We start from the raw sequence: 15,110 nt of genomic DNA, 5'->3' as shown, positions 1-15,110 counted from the left end.
TGGAGTTTGGTGCCCAGATGAGTTAAACATTTTTAAGTTAAGACACACAGTAATTGAAAAAAAATAAATTAGCAAAGTACCACCATCAGATAGAGTGCACCCAACAAATTATTACTTCACATTTCATTTTCTTGTCAGATTTACAGCAATTACAAATGAAATCACGTAACTCATTAAGCTATTACCAGTAACTATTAACACAGAAGTCAATTTTCCTTGACACATAGGAGTCCTAATGTTTGGCTACCCTTAAGAAAATCCATATTAAAAAGAAGTCAGAGCTCATGTCTTGAAAAACATTACATCCAGGTAATAATTTCAGGTTTTCTGCTCTTTTTCACTTATGTCAGTATTGAAGAACTAAGTTTTAAAATTTTCACCAGTTTAAGATCTGAAACAGAATCTTTTTAAATCCTTCCCTTATTGCATACTTCTACTGCATATTACTATTTTAAAGAGCAACTTTTACATTTCTGGATATTTTCCCCTACAGATTATAACAGTCTCAAGTGAGTGTTTCATTTTGCAAACACAGGACAAGTTTCAAGGTTCCTTTCTTTGACAACAGTTTCAGGCACAGAGACAAACCAAACTCCTCAGAAGAAACCTCAAGCCTTACTTTGCAACAAATTCACTCAGTGTAATTCCTAAATATGAATGCAATTTTTAATTTTTTTTTTAACAGTTTCAAAGACCAGAGAAGTTCACCAAGATGATGTAAGCATGGCTTCCTATACAAACTAGATTATATCTATTTTTACATCAGTATTCTTTCTTTGAAACCCCAAAAACATTACTGATTTCTCCACCAAAATTAAAAATACAAAGGGAACAACCTAAGTGCACTCACTGATAGAAGTACTTCAGATATTTTTTTTTTTTACAGTTACAAATCATTTAGTGTTAAAAGTTAAATCAGCATTTGCCACAGTGAGATACCTCGTAAAATATTTTAAGGGAACACATTCTAAAGCATCAGCCCTGTAAGCATTTGCCTGATGTTTAAACACATTTTCTTTCATAAATGGCAGCTGACAGCCAGTGCAAGTGCCTGTCTGTATTGAGAGAGTGAAGAGGCACATAGAAAATGCTGCTTTTCTTCTTCTCAAAAGATGTGCATTTAATTTATGACTGTGACATCCAAAGCATGGACCAGAGTATCCTCAAAATAAAAGCAGAACAGTAGCAACGATCAACAAAGAAAGAGCAAACACTATTTAATGATTAAAGCTAAGTCCCACAGAAAACACTGCAAAAGAAATTTTTTGACTGTGGGAGAAAGATGAAAGTCTTAGGCAAATAAAGAAAATAAAACAGTTGTAGAAGAGGAAGAAAAACTTAAGAGTTCACAGGGATATAAGATCATATTTGTGGCATGAAGAAAAACCTGGAGAGAGAGGCCACAAAGATAATACATGTAAACTGGTAAAGACAGTAGGACATGACAAGAATTTTTGGAGAACAAGACAAGCTGGACTAACCCCTCCTTCCAGATTTCCATAATGAAGAGACGTTCCACATCTAGAAGGCCCTCAGGCCACACAAAAGAAGAAAGGAGATGCACAGCTTTTAGCTAGATCCATAGATTATTTCATCTAGAAAGGCTTTTGCCATATTTTCTCCCAGGGGAATGACTGGAAAGAATTCTATGTGGGTATATCCTTTATTTCCCACAAGAGCTTCCCCTCTGACTTACAATTACAGTAGAAAAAGATTAAGCTATTAAGCAAGATAAGAACTGATGAGATTTAGTGAAGACAGCCACTGCAAATCAAGAAGAACAAATTGAGCTAATCACACACTTAAATTGAGGCAATTAACTAAGGAATTAGTTCTGTTCACTAAAAAGAAACATTTCCTCATTACTCAGTAGAGGCAAGAAACAAACTATGTTAAACTTTAAGAAAAGTAACTGAGAAGGTATTTACAGATTTGGCTTTTATAACCTCATTTGGGATGCAGCAGCCAGGCTCGTTAGCAGGCACAGCCTCAGCAGATGCTCAGGCTGCAGACAGCGATGGGGCTGCTATCGCTCCCAGATGTTTATCACTGCCACAGCTAATTACTTCCACAGTTCCTCCACACATGGATGGTTTCTGATCCTTTTTACATCGAGTCAGCCAGGCTGCTTCGGGCCTCTCCCTGCTAAAGGTGGCTATGATGGAAAGCAGCTGACATGGTCTGAAGCAGTTGCGGTGCACTCGAACAACCCCTGCTCTTGGCTGACCTACTCCTGTGGTAATTTCTGGCTCATGTGTGTCGATTCTCAGCTCACAGCAGGACCATCTCCTACCAGCACTCTACCTCAGGACACACAGGATTTGGGTACCTGAGGTGAGCCCAAGAACATGTGACTTCTGCACATCTTAGCTTTCAAAATGCCAATTATTCTCTGTGAAAGAAATCGAGAGTAGAGAGAAAACTCTGTGTTTGTGTTATATTCAAAGACTTACAAATAACAAAAATAACCTGAGGGTGAGTCTGCCAGTCTGCTTCACACAGAACAGAACTAACTCTCATTCTATTTATTTTGAAAGCAAAGCGTGTGGAAAACCCAAGGAAAAACTTAAGGTCATGGAACTGGAAGCTGATGCCTGATCTGCAATCAGAAACTCCACTGATACCTGTGGTGAAAGAGAATTCATAAAAGATCATGGCCTTCAAAGAAAAGGAGAAAAAAACCAGGGAAGCCTTTTATAAAATGAGGTATGAAGGGAAAATGTAATGCAGAAAAGAAGCTAAGTGAAGAGGGATAATCATAATTAGAAATGTGGAGACTTTATGCAAGTTGAGTATATAAGAGATTAAATGTGAGCTGAAACATACACGCAAAGTGATCACTTAACATTCATCACTCCACTCCTCTCTTGTTCCACTTACTCCTTTATAATTAAGGGCACAGGGACCACCCAGTAACGTTAACAGAAGGAGCAAGTGAGCTGCTGGAGATCAGTGGTATCGTTTTTAACATATACAAGCTACAACAGATGTTTGTAAGAGATATAAATAGTTATGCTTCAGGCTAAGACATAACCACCAACCTTCTTAGGGCTGTGAAGGAACTCCCCAACAGACTTATTAACAAGTAATCATTCCTTCTAATTTTCCCTCACACACATTTCTTTGAAGTCCTTCAGAGAGAAATGCACGACTGGCAGATTCCGCATGGCTCTTTGTTCATTCTTATTTAACTTTAGTCCTGGCACCTCCTATGTAACATTAGATCCTTACATTCACACACCAAGTTAAAAAGAAACAAGAATCAATTCACTTGGACACATGAAAAGCATCTAGAACTGGCTTCCTTTTCAACACAATTCAAGATGACATTTATTTCCAGGGCACGGTGTTTTCTAAAGAAGATAAAATATTGGCCATGAGAAAGCTGCTCACCCCTTTCCTTCAATGAGTTGAAGACATTATCTTGTTCCAGCACAGAGATCCCACTGATGTACAATGTGGAAGACAGAAACCTGAAAACTAACAGAGAAACAGTCAGAAAAACCAACACCACAGAACCTATATTCTAAGACCCAATATATTTTTTTTTTTAAAAAAAATGTTTTATTATGTGGTTCCCTCATCGAGTTTTAATGAACAGACAGAAATTCTTTTGCATGTTTTGCAAATTTTTACATTGTTAATAATTTCTAATCACGCCCATTATCCCACGCTTGAACTTCTTATCCCATTATTTGATCTTCCTCTCATCTTACTCCATTCATTCTCTACATTCACCTTTGTCTCTGCTGACACCTCTAACAGAAGACTCCATTTGGATAATAACTCCCTCACTGTTCAACCTTCATATTTTACCTGTTGACTCAGTGTCTGTCTGCCAAGACTAGACAAGACACATCCTAAAAATAAAACCATGAAATGCAAATAGGAATAACCCACCACTGTTGTGAAAATTAAGCATGAAATCAAGAAAGGTGAGAGATTGTTTTTTCCCCATTTAAATCTCCTTCATAATCATTTGTAAACAATCCATGGTAAAATCAAAGCATGATGGGCCATTGTTAGGATCATGTGTTCTGTGAAGACAGGTTCTGCTACAAGATTATTCAGCAATCTTAAAAAGCTTTCCAAAAATTACCACTTAAAATCACTTTAATTACATTTAATAACACCCATTTGATACACTGAAGCTACTTTTAAAAAGTAGTAAGGATTGTGAAAGCAAAGCAGTAAAGATTGTGAAAACATACTTAAAAAACACAACTGCTGAAAAGCATTAAAAAACCATCTCAGGGGAAGTTCCAGACACTAAGGTTGCACAGAGGCCACCAGAAATTAAATGATGGCTAAAACACAGCTGAGATCTTGAATCTGATTATCTCTGTTTCTCACACAAAGTTCACAATAAGAACTAGAGAGAAAGTAAAGCCAATGTATTTGAAAGCAAGACAAAATGGGTCTTTGGTCTTTAAATTTATTAAAATTTAGGCACGTGATGTTTCCCAAGAAGTGATGCTTTTTCAGACAAGTTCACAGAAAAACAAAATGTGAAGGGCCACTCAATATAGATGCCACCTCTGGTTCATGAAACCTGGTTCTAAACAGAGCAGGGAAGGTATCTGAGGAGTTTTAAGAAAGTTTAAATTTCAGCCACTGGTTAGAGAATGAACATTGAGCAAGAAGGAGTTTCAGTCCAAAGTGATACACCTGGTCTTGAAGGTTCAAGGAGCAGATGGCACATTAAAAGTTCTTATCACTTTTCCTTAAACTGTCAAAGATCTATGTCTTCAGAAAATGAGATTCTCTCAGTTTTGCAGTTTCTTAATTCTGTTCTGAGGACAATGTAACCCTCTTACTCCCTTCTTCACATGCCATGCATTTTGGTACTCATCCTCAATTCAATTTATTGGGTTACTTTCAAACAAAAGACTTCTCACTATTCATGGCATCTTCAGAACAGAGGTGACTGACAGATAAATCAGCACAGATAAATAGATAAATTATCCATTCCTTGTCTCTGGTCAGACCCAAGGAGGACTACTGCAAATCTGAAAATCCTTCTCCTCCATCCAGAAATGACTGCAGCCAAGAACTCATGGGGTCACTGCTGCCAGATCTGGTCAGTCCAATATTCCACATATGAAGAAGTAGCCCCTGCCTGCAAAGCCTTCAGCTGAAACTCTGGAAACAGTCAATTTCTACACAGCTTATGAGATATTGAGGGCAGGAACAAAGAGGTGCTAAGGAAATGCAGGCCTGGGTGAAAGATGCTGCAGAGGGAAGGATGTGGCTGAGGAGGACCCAGAGGATATTGCAGTGATATTGCCCTTTTCAAAGAGACACTGAACATTTCATACTGCTGTCTACCCTAAAACATATTGGACAAGAGAGATCTGAGCTTGCAGATGATTCTTCTTCCACATTTCAGTGGGGGCAAGAGGAGGGAGCAGATACACCTGTTACAGGGTGGAGACAACACCAAGGCGCTGTGGACTTGCTATTGCCAATTTTTGTTCTCCTTTTATTCAGCTGGCAGACAAGCTTTAAAGTAATGCCATCATAATAAAAACACCTAACTCCGAAACCAAAACAAAGGGCAACTTGCTTTGTTTCTCAGAAAGTGAATCACCTCTGAGGTTTTAAGTACAAAGTGAAATAGGAACTTGTTCGTTCAAGCGTTGAAGAATCCTCATTTGAGTCATCCTCTCATTCAGCATTTCTGATCACAGGAGGCAAAGACCTGTGTGTACATTCACGTCTACAAATATGAGCAGACATTAAGATCCATGTATTTTTATAGATTCAAATAATGATAGTAATAATTGATTCAAATAATGAAGCAGTAAGTAGAGCACACATGCCAACATGCAGGATTCATTCCACCTTTGCTGCAGTCCTCCATCTCCACTGACCCCCCCCCACGCAGAGTCATTCACAGAAATTAAGACAAACAAATCAATATGAAGTTGATGCAGACAAGTTTATTAAAACTGTGCTCAATGAGAATGTTCTCATCATTCAGCACCAAGGTGGCTTCCATTTCCTTTGTCTCATGTACTTAGAAAATACAGTCATTATTCAGAATATTATACTTTTAAGAAAGACAATGTTCCTGTTCAGGAACAGAATACCAGCCTCAGGAAGTTCATCACACAGATACAGCCACTCAGTTACTCTACAACAGCTATGCTGTCAATTGCCCTGGGAGGCAAGCCCTAAAAAGCCACAAACCCAATTTCTGGCTGCAGTAAAATGAGATTTATTTTGTGTCACTTTGTTCCCTTTATTGTTTAGTGGTGCAGTAGAGTTATTTATATGTTAATCTTGATGAATATGAGATTACATTAAAAAAAGAATGCAAATTATACTTTAAGAAACTGAAAATTAAAAATAAATTAAAATCCATAACTAAAGTTGAATTTCTGCAGAAATACAGGCTACACTCCAAACTACCATGAATGTTTATCTACATGTAGGATTTTGAATATCCATGCTATGTAACAGTGACTTTATTCACCAAGACCTCTCCAACAGTTTATCTGCTGCTTTGTTGTCCCATTAATCTTTCATAGCATCCTCTTTTCATATCCCTCCATCTCAGATCTTAACAATCCATACAAAGGATCCATACCACAGGCCACCTCCCAAGTACCACCACACACTGTCACACAGCTTGACCAACAACAAACCACCTCATTAAAACATTTGTGTTCCTTCAGCAACTCACTCTTTGGTACATTTAATTGTATAAATTCTCCTATTTGCAAATACCAAATTAAAATATATATATATATATATATATCTAAAATGAGCCACTTTATAAGCTTAAATTGTATATGCAGTTAACTGATAAAACGAATATCAAGGATGCATAGATCATAGGAATTCCTCCAGGAACAATGACAGAAATAAAACTGAGGCAACCTGGGTCTTGTGAAGAACTCCAGCTCCTATTTCTGCACACGTTCTTGTTGTGTACACCAGCATATTTCTATGGGACACATTCCTGATTCCATGTCATCACCAATTTACCACAGTCCTTCTTAACAAGGATGAGAAAGATGAGGAATTCTACCCAATCCAGTCATTAAATGATGCATGCCAGGTATCCTGCCCCCAGGCAGCTCTTGGAATTCTGGAAGGAAATCCTCAGGTTGCTCTCCTACCTTCTGCAATATAGAATCCTCATTCTTCTGACTGTGGAAATTCAAGGAACTTCCTGCAGCATGTAATTTCTCCTACCCAATTCACACTGTAATTTGACCCTGCTTTATCAGCCCCATAAGGTAATAGTAAGGAATTTAGGGGACTAAACAGCAATTTTGGCAGAAGAAAAACAAAACTTGGGGGAAAGGAAACCTCCCTCTTTAATTGTTCCAAGACTCTTGAGGGATCAGGGTATGAAGGAGCAAAAATATTTCCCATCACTCCATCATCCACCGCCAATATTCACACAAAAAATGAAGATTCCTTTTTTCTGTATTCTTAATACTGCAAACAGAAGGACTTTATGGGTCCAGCATGAGAATCCTCACACACACATCATGAATCCTCACACATATTTATTGTTAAAGGACAGAGAAGGATTTTTTGCCCTCAGTTTTTACCCAATGTGCTTTCATAAAATGTTGGACCCAAAAATCAGGAAGATGGTGCCACATCTGCCTTGCTGCTCTTGTGGCAAGAGGGTGGCATTGGAAAGACTACAACTTTCATCCCAGAGAATGTGTATCAGCACTTCCACAGCTGGAACTGATCCTGCACAACTCCTGCTTACTGATATTTAATTACTTTTTCAAACCCAATTTCATTAAAATAAAAGAATAGAAAAAAATACCAATAGACAGAAAAAAAGGTGAGAACTCCACCACTCTCCCCCTTCCCCTGGCACTCCCCACATGGATAAAGAGAGTTGCTTATGTCCCAGACATAAATCCATCCCTCTGCCACTGAAACCTTTGGAATATCCACACAAGCACGTCCCGCATTTCTTACTTTTGGAGACACTCATGGAACCATCTCCTTCCAGGCAAATTAAACCAAAGCAACAGGAAATCCTATTTTAATCATGATTTGCATCAGCACCCAATAAACTATGACTGAAATTAATCTTGTTTTGTGTTTATACTTTGTGGTTTCATAAAGAAGACAGAATAACCACTGGTCTCTCTGCCTTTATTGCTATTGAATACTTTACAATGTGAGCAGTTTGTGTAAGCATATGTTATGTTTTCCAACATTTTTATTATAAAACCATAAAAGTTTCCCATTATTCTATGAAGGCATGAATTCCTGATGGTATTGAAGTACAGATGAAGGGTGAAGGAGTTTTATTTAAATAATAAATGCATTTATATTGGACTTCGATGTTCAACGGGTAAGAAAACGCCCTCCACACATTTTTGGCATTTAAACAATTCATCAAGATCAAAATGTTCCCTTATCAATTATTTAATTTTTATATCTTTTATGATTTCTGGAATAACAACCCCATTAATGAATCAAGCATTAACTTGGACCAGCCAAAAAATCCCAAAAGAGATACAAAATCCTGGTCCTGCAACCCTCTGTGAAATCCAACTCCAATCCACCACTTTTCCACAATCTTCCCTGTTTTGACTCTTAACATTTGGTCAAAACTGAACAGCTAACTTTATTTTGCTACTAAGTTTAAGTCTTTAAGTGAACTGTTATTTTCTTTTTAAAACAAGGATTAAATAAAAACTCTTCCTTTCCTCCTCCACTCTTGTTTCCCACCTGTCCTAAACAAAAGTCTCCATCCTTCTAAGAGTTATGACTGCTGCCTAAGCATTCTGGGGTAAAAAAAAGACTAATTAGGATTAAACTTACCCATCACCTACTACTGCTGTGTGCTGCATCATGCTGAACTATTTGGTCCAGGTGATGACTGCACAGGCAGATGACATCCAAGGACTAACAGACAGGAAGACACTCATGTTATATGGAATATTCAGGTAATTTAGATAATAAGTATTTGCCCAGCACCATATAAACCAGATTTTCCAAGAGGTTATGGTCTGTTGAAATTCCTCAAGGAACAGCCATATGCTTCATGTGGATGCTTATTCTCCTTTCCCCTCCACAACACTAAAATCCACAACTCAACTGCTGATAAGCTCTTAAGTAAGAAGAATCCCACATTTCTTAAAAATTAACACATTTACTTTCTCTTGGAGTCATTCTCAAGATGCTGAGTCATTTTAAAGTTGGCAGAATAACCCTGCTCAAACGTATTCATCGTGACAATTATCAGTAGGGCTACACTACTGAAATCAACACCTCAAAATAGTAATAATAATACAAAAGATAACCAGGTCCTTTTGGTATTGCTGCTATCATAGTCCAGACCACATAAAAATGGGCTAGAAAACATAAATTAAGTGATCACAGGCTGACCCAGAGTTCTTTAGTTACAAAAACATACAACACAGCACACGTTTTCATTCCCGTTCTCTAGGCATGTTAAACACGTGTAAAGATCCAGTTTCTGTTCTCTAATTGCCTCTGTTTCCCTGGAATATAAAAGGCTTGGACTTTATTTTTCAGCAAGTATGATATCCTTTTCCCTTTGCTTTGTTTGCTGTGTAACTCATAAAAAGCCAAGCAGGATGTGAAGTATAGCCACACTTCCTAGCTTCTTCTATCCTCAAGAAAAAACACAAGCAATCCCAAAACCTCACCAATAAAATAAAAATTGGAATTTGGAGGTTTAAAAGAAATGGATCCTTCTTTCAGTATACCACAAGTGAGCTGCCATATTCTACTTTTTTGCCTGAATTTTCCATCAGCTGCAGAAGAGAAAGCTGCAGATCCCTGGGCACAGCAGGGTAAGGGACAGTCTGTGATCATCACACTCCGCTCCCATTTTCAAAAATCACCTTTTGACTCCATGGACTTAAACAGCCCTGAGGTTTAACAGCAAATACCTCTTCTGTACACCTAGGTACTAAAAAATGAGAACACCACGGCCTGGAGCAGCTGCCACAGCAAACCCCAAACAATGTGTTCGTGTGAAGAATGAGAACCAACCATGCAAGAACAAGATCTAAGTTTTATTTCCCTTTCTAGCAGCAACTTTTGCCTCTCAGTGCCATACATGACGTGGCATCTCCTCACTGCTGGCAGGGGAACCAAGTTACTGCCCCTCACCAACTTCATCAAAACCTGCCACAGCTCCATAACAACAAAATTGGCATTTCCAGATCCGTGGTGCCATTATTTCATTTTCTACCCCACCCTCAGTTCTACCTGACAAATCGCCTGTTCTACACTTCTGGCACAAAACCACCTCAGTGAACAAAGTGAGGAACCTGCTACAAGTGTGAATATTGCAGTGTTCAATTCCCCTGGGGAGATCTAAAACCGTCTGGGTAAATGATTTTGGCAACATCTGGCATCAAGTAAGCAAATGAAAGGACTCCATCAGCAGCTTTTTCTCCTTGCTCTTGGAATCCTCATGCTTAGAAGAGCAGTAAGTTGTTTTACATTTTGTACAGCACTGAGCTGTGGCAAAATAAACCCCTCTGAGACTTCTCATTTTTAAACCTACAGACTCTTTGAACAAGTGAGAAGTGAGGTAACCAGCTGCTGCTGCTGCAAGAGAAGTAACATTTGCAACATTTTTAATTTCACACAAAAAAATTGCATTTGGTCTTACTTAGACCAAAATAAAAATATTAATCTGCTTTACTGTAAGCTTTCACATATGTGCCAGTTTTGCAGAGGCAACATTTGGCTCCCAGACCACGACATAATATTCTGAAATACAATTTGGACTGCTTCATTCAGGACATTAACATGGCCATTAGAACAGGCAGTTCCACTACCACAGTGGTGGTTCTGTGATCATTCACCCTCGGCCACTAATACAGGGCTTAATTTCACCAAAGAGTTACTCTCTTCCAGGAAATTAAATTGCTCCTGAACACTCCCAAACTTGCTGTGGTAGCAATCAGAATTATTAGGGCTTTATTAGAGGACTGCATTTACAGCACAGAAAAATACAGCTGCAAAGCAAAATTCTGAAGAAGAAATTACAGCTTCCAGAAGACTAACCATTTTATAAGACTAAAGCACTTAAAATAAATTTATATTTCATTCATTCTAAACTCCTTTTCAGTCCTATCATGGAAGACTGCAAGGACTTAGTTTTAAAATGTTATTTTTATTTAACCCAAATATTACAAATTGTATTAAGAGTACAAATCAAAGCTGTAAGCACTTAATACCAGCTTGACTTTTTACATGCCAAAGTGAAATTTCCAAATACAAAATAAAATCCCCACCAACCCTAACAACATCAACAATGTACTCAAAATGTGAACAAGTTTTGGGTTTTCTATCAGCATATGGGAGATGGTAACAAGAAAAAATTCAGCAAAACACGTAAGCACAGATTAAAAAAAAATGCAAATCCACTGGGGAGATCAATGAGAAATGACCTGAGCCTTCAGAATTTCAGTCCAGCACAACAGCCCCTACTTCACCCTGTTATTTCCCATTTTTACCCTGTGACTGAAGCACACTGAGCCCTGCTTTTCACCACTGAACTGGAGATTACTGTGTAAAGAAAACACAGTAAAACCTACACTGAAATTTTCCTGTGGATACTTTAATTATGAGATGACAAGAAAATATGTCAAGTGGTGACAGTCAAGAACAAAAATATACTGTACAGTTCATAAACTGAAGATAGAACATACATAAGAAGAATAATTAGAAGTCTTTTGAATAGATTATGTGAAATGCTTGGGGGATTTTTTCCTTCAGAAATTTTGAAAAACTTGAATGTAATGATTCTGTATGTAATTATACACGGACTTGGATAAATATGCAATTTTATTTGACAGAAAATGCATTCAAAATGCATTTGCTGTTCCTTGATACTGTAGCAATGACCCAGCCTGGAAAAAACTTGTAAGGATGTATTTCTGATACAATCACAACTTGTTCCCTGGTTCAGTGTAATACATAAAATTCATACATGCAGCTAACAGGGACTGACCAAGAGTCCTTCCAGCTGCAGAAGCCATCTCACTTAAACCACACATACAACCACAGCTAAAGGGATATAACCCCATAGAACAGGCAGCCCATAAACAGGTTATATCTCATATATATCCCATAGAGAACAGGGAATTATCTGTGAGTGTATTCACAGTATGGACAACAGCAAGATGTGTGGACATCCTAAGCCATAGTTGCTAAAATTCTCCTCATCAAACAATCTACACTGGTGAAATTTTTTTCAAGAGCACACTGGAGAATAAAATTAGGAACTAACTAAATGTGCACGTTTTTTGTAAAAACTAAAGATTTTTTTAGTTTAAAAAACAAAAAATTAAATGAGATATTTAGCATACTTTGAGAGTGACCAACACGCTCTCGCTATCCTCCACAGAATCTTGGCCCAAGTGTTTTCCAACATCCAGAACATAATGCTCATGTTCCCTGTTCCTGGGATCTGTTTAATGGAATGCACACAACTTATTCCAAAGAGGGGCAAGGACAAAAAATTAATCTTGCCTGGAGTCTCAAGTGCAAGTGTTAAAAAAAAATAAAAATAAATAAAAAAAAAAAAATAAAGCAAACAAACCAGCAATTTCTCGGTTTCATATCAGATATAGTGCCTCATATTGAGAAAAAATTATTTACTGCAAGACTGGTGAAGTACTGGAACAAGGTGCCCAGAGAAGCTGTGGCTGCCTCATCCCTAGAAGTGTTCAAAGCCAGGCTGGATGGGGCTTGGAGTAACCTGGGATAGTGGAAGGAGTCCCATGGCAGGGGGTTGGAACAAAATGATCTTTCAGGTCATCCAACCCAAACCATTCTGCGATTCTCCCTCCCTAAACCAGACCAGTCATTTACTCGGACAAAAATGCAAAAAGGAACTAAAAACGTCAGCAGCAGCAGATTAAAAAAATAAACGAATACCATGACCTGTCTCTAAAATTACACTACATATCAGCATTTAAGACTAAAGAAAATATTTAATAAATTATATTTTAAAAAATAGCAATAAGCTGTACAGAGAATTATCACACAGACGTTTTAACTACTTATATTGTTAATTGACCAACTCCAGTGCGGTGGGACGGAAGGAAAGCCATGGACTGCTCCATGAGACCCGGGACATGTGGCTCACTGAGGCAATACTCGGGGATAAAACCAGCGCTTGATTTATTATTGTTTACACACATCCCCAGCAGGGCCTCTGGGCAGTGTCAAGTCTCAGCTCCTAATTGCGGCCGCGTAAACACCCGGCAACCCTCGGCCTGGCTGTGGGGACGGTGTCTGCTCACAACCCGGCCGGGAGACCACGGGGTCACACCGAAAAGGCGGCACAAACGAGGGAGAACCCCGAACCGGCTGCGCTTTCTATGAACGCGTGAGGCGGCGGGGAGCGCCCCCAAAGCGGGCCAGCGGCCGAGGGGCACCACCGCATCCCCTCGCTGCTGTCCCCACACGGCAGGGCAGGTGTGGAGGGATCACAGGAGGGAGAGGAGAGCGGGGTGCAGCTGCCGCGGCGCTCCGAGCCCGCGGTCCGGCCGCGGGGCCCACGGCGAGGGGCGGCGGCGGAGCCCCCGGAGCGCCCCCCGTTTCCCCCCCCCGCCTCTGAGGAGCGGCCAGCACGGCGCTGCCCCTTTAAGCATCGCGTCGCCTCCTCTCCCTCCCTCCTGCCTTTCCCCCCCCATCCCATTCCCCCCATCTCCTTCCTCCTCCTCCTCTTCCTCCTCCTCCGCGCGGACCCGCGCGCGCTCCCGCGTCCCCTCCCCGCGCGCGCCCCCGCCGGGACACAACGGGCGCACGGCGGCCGTTCCAGAACCTTCCTCGCTTCGCTCCCCCCCCCCCCCACCCCTCCCCGCTTTTCCCCTCCTTCCCCTCCTTCCCCTCCCCGCGCCCGCCACCGCCCCTTAAACCCCCCGGTCCGTTCGAGCGGCGGCGGAGCGCGGGTGCCCCTTTCTCCCCTCTCCGCCGCCGCCCCGCTCGCCCCTTCCCCAGCCGCTCTCCCGCTTCCCCGGTGCGGCCGTGCCCGGGCGGCGGGCGCGCCGTGATGGACGGCGGGGCTGGAGCGGGGTTTGAGTGACAGCGCTTACCTCGGGTGCCAATCTTCGTCACACTGACAAGCGGCTGCAGCAATCGGGACCCGCACCGCCGCCGCGCGCGTCACCGCGCGCCGCCGCGCCCGGCCAATCGCCGCCCGCGCCGCCCCCGACGCCACGGCGCGCCTCATCAATATTCATAGTTGGGGGCGGGGCTTGATCGCACCGCCCCTCCGCATTGGGGCCGCCCGTCTCTTCCTCATGAATATGTATGAGGGGCGGGGAAATCAGTGAAGGCGAGGCCACGCCCCTCGCCATGTATGAGGCGGGAGGGTGAAACCACTGCTGGGGGTGGGGGTGGAGGAGGGAGGTGCCAAGTGGCTCCGCCGTGGGGGGAGAGGCGGCGGCCGCTATGGCGTGTTCGTGCCGCGTTCCCTCGGGCAGCGCTTGGTGCTCGCCCTCAGATCTCCTTAGGGCGCTGCTCCCCGGGCTTGGGGGAGTCCCTTGCCTCGGTTGTTGGAGCTGCGAGTCCCCGCGCCTTGTGGGGTGCCCACGGGAGCTGCCTGGGGCGGGCGGGGGTCGCTCCGGGGAGCCCCGAGTGCGGGAGCCGCGCTGGAGGCTCCTCACAGGCTGTGCCAGGAACTTCTCCGGCCTGTGTGGGGTGAAACTGCCCGGCTGATCCTTGTGATCCTTCCAGCCTCCAAACCTGCGTCCCCCTGTTCTCCCCAAAACCCTGAAGTGCGGGATCTGAGTGAGGGCGGACCTGTGCTGTCCCTCAGGATCCTGCCCGTGGATCAGGTGCTGCTCGGGTCCTGCCATGCCTTGAAATAAAGGTGCTGACCACGCGTGGGATTGGGATTTTTTGTGCTGAAACTCCCCTTGGGAGGAACCAGTGCTGTCACAGCTTCTTCCCCTGTGAGCTACCACTGTTAAATATTCCTCCTTTTCCCAAATCATTCCTATATAAGGGGCAGGAAAGTGTCAGGAATGTGCTTTCAGACTGGTGCCCTGTGGCTTGGCAGTTTTGCTGTTGGGATATTTAAGAAGTGTCTCTGCTGTGCAAAAGGGCTGCAATGCCGTTGAGTC

At 41.8% G+C, this 15,110-nt stretch overlaps 1 protein-coding gene and 1 long non-coding RNA gene across 7 annotated transcripts in view; one reads left to right on the top strand and one right to left on the bottom strand.

The window, feature by feature from the left end:
- PKNOX1 (PBX/knotted 1 homeobox 1) overlaps window positions 1-14,264 on the bottom strand; it is a 35,885-nt gene extending 21,621 nt beyond the window's left edge. Inside the window, exons 1-4 of one of the 6 annotated variants that reach the window (XM_023924413.2) lie at window positions 12,637-13,257; window positions 12,345-12,445; window positions 8,812-8,895; window positions 3,394-3,480 (exon numbers count right to left, since the gene is read on the bottom strand). The gene's annotated coding sequence lies outside the window, so the exon portion shown is untranslated. Of the gene's footprint in view, window positions 1-1,481; window positions 2,315-3,393; window positions 3,481-8,811; window positions 8,896-12,344; window positions 12,446-12,636; window positions 13,258-14,078 lie in introns of those variants that run through there. The other 5 variants (XM_086879590.1, XM_086879594.1, XM_086879592.1 and 2 more) reach the window with 5 other exon arrangements.
- LOC111927553 (uncharacterized) lies at window positions 2,133-6,356 on the top strand. The gene is made up of 3 exons (XR_002863616.2): window positions 2,133-2,334; window positions 2,538-2,706; window positions 3,341-6,356. It is a non-coding gene; the product is annotated as an uncharacterized LOC111927553 (long non-coding RNA).
- Window positions 14,265-15,110: the final 846 nt, after the last annotated feature.

Source organism: Cyanistes caeruleus, chromosome 3 (assembly GCF_971803275.1).
Source record: "Cyanistes caeruleus chromosome 3, bCyaCae1.hap1.1, whole genome shotgun sequence".
In the NCBI taxonomy this organism is placed as follows: Eukaryota; Metazoa; Chordata; class Aves; order Passeriformes; family Paridae; genus Cyanistes; species Cyanistes caeruleus.
Note: the sequence above shows the minus strand (reverse complement) of the source record. Positions and strands in the feature narration are given on the sequence as shown.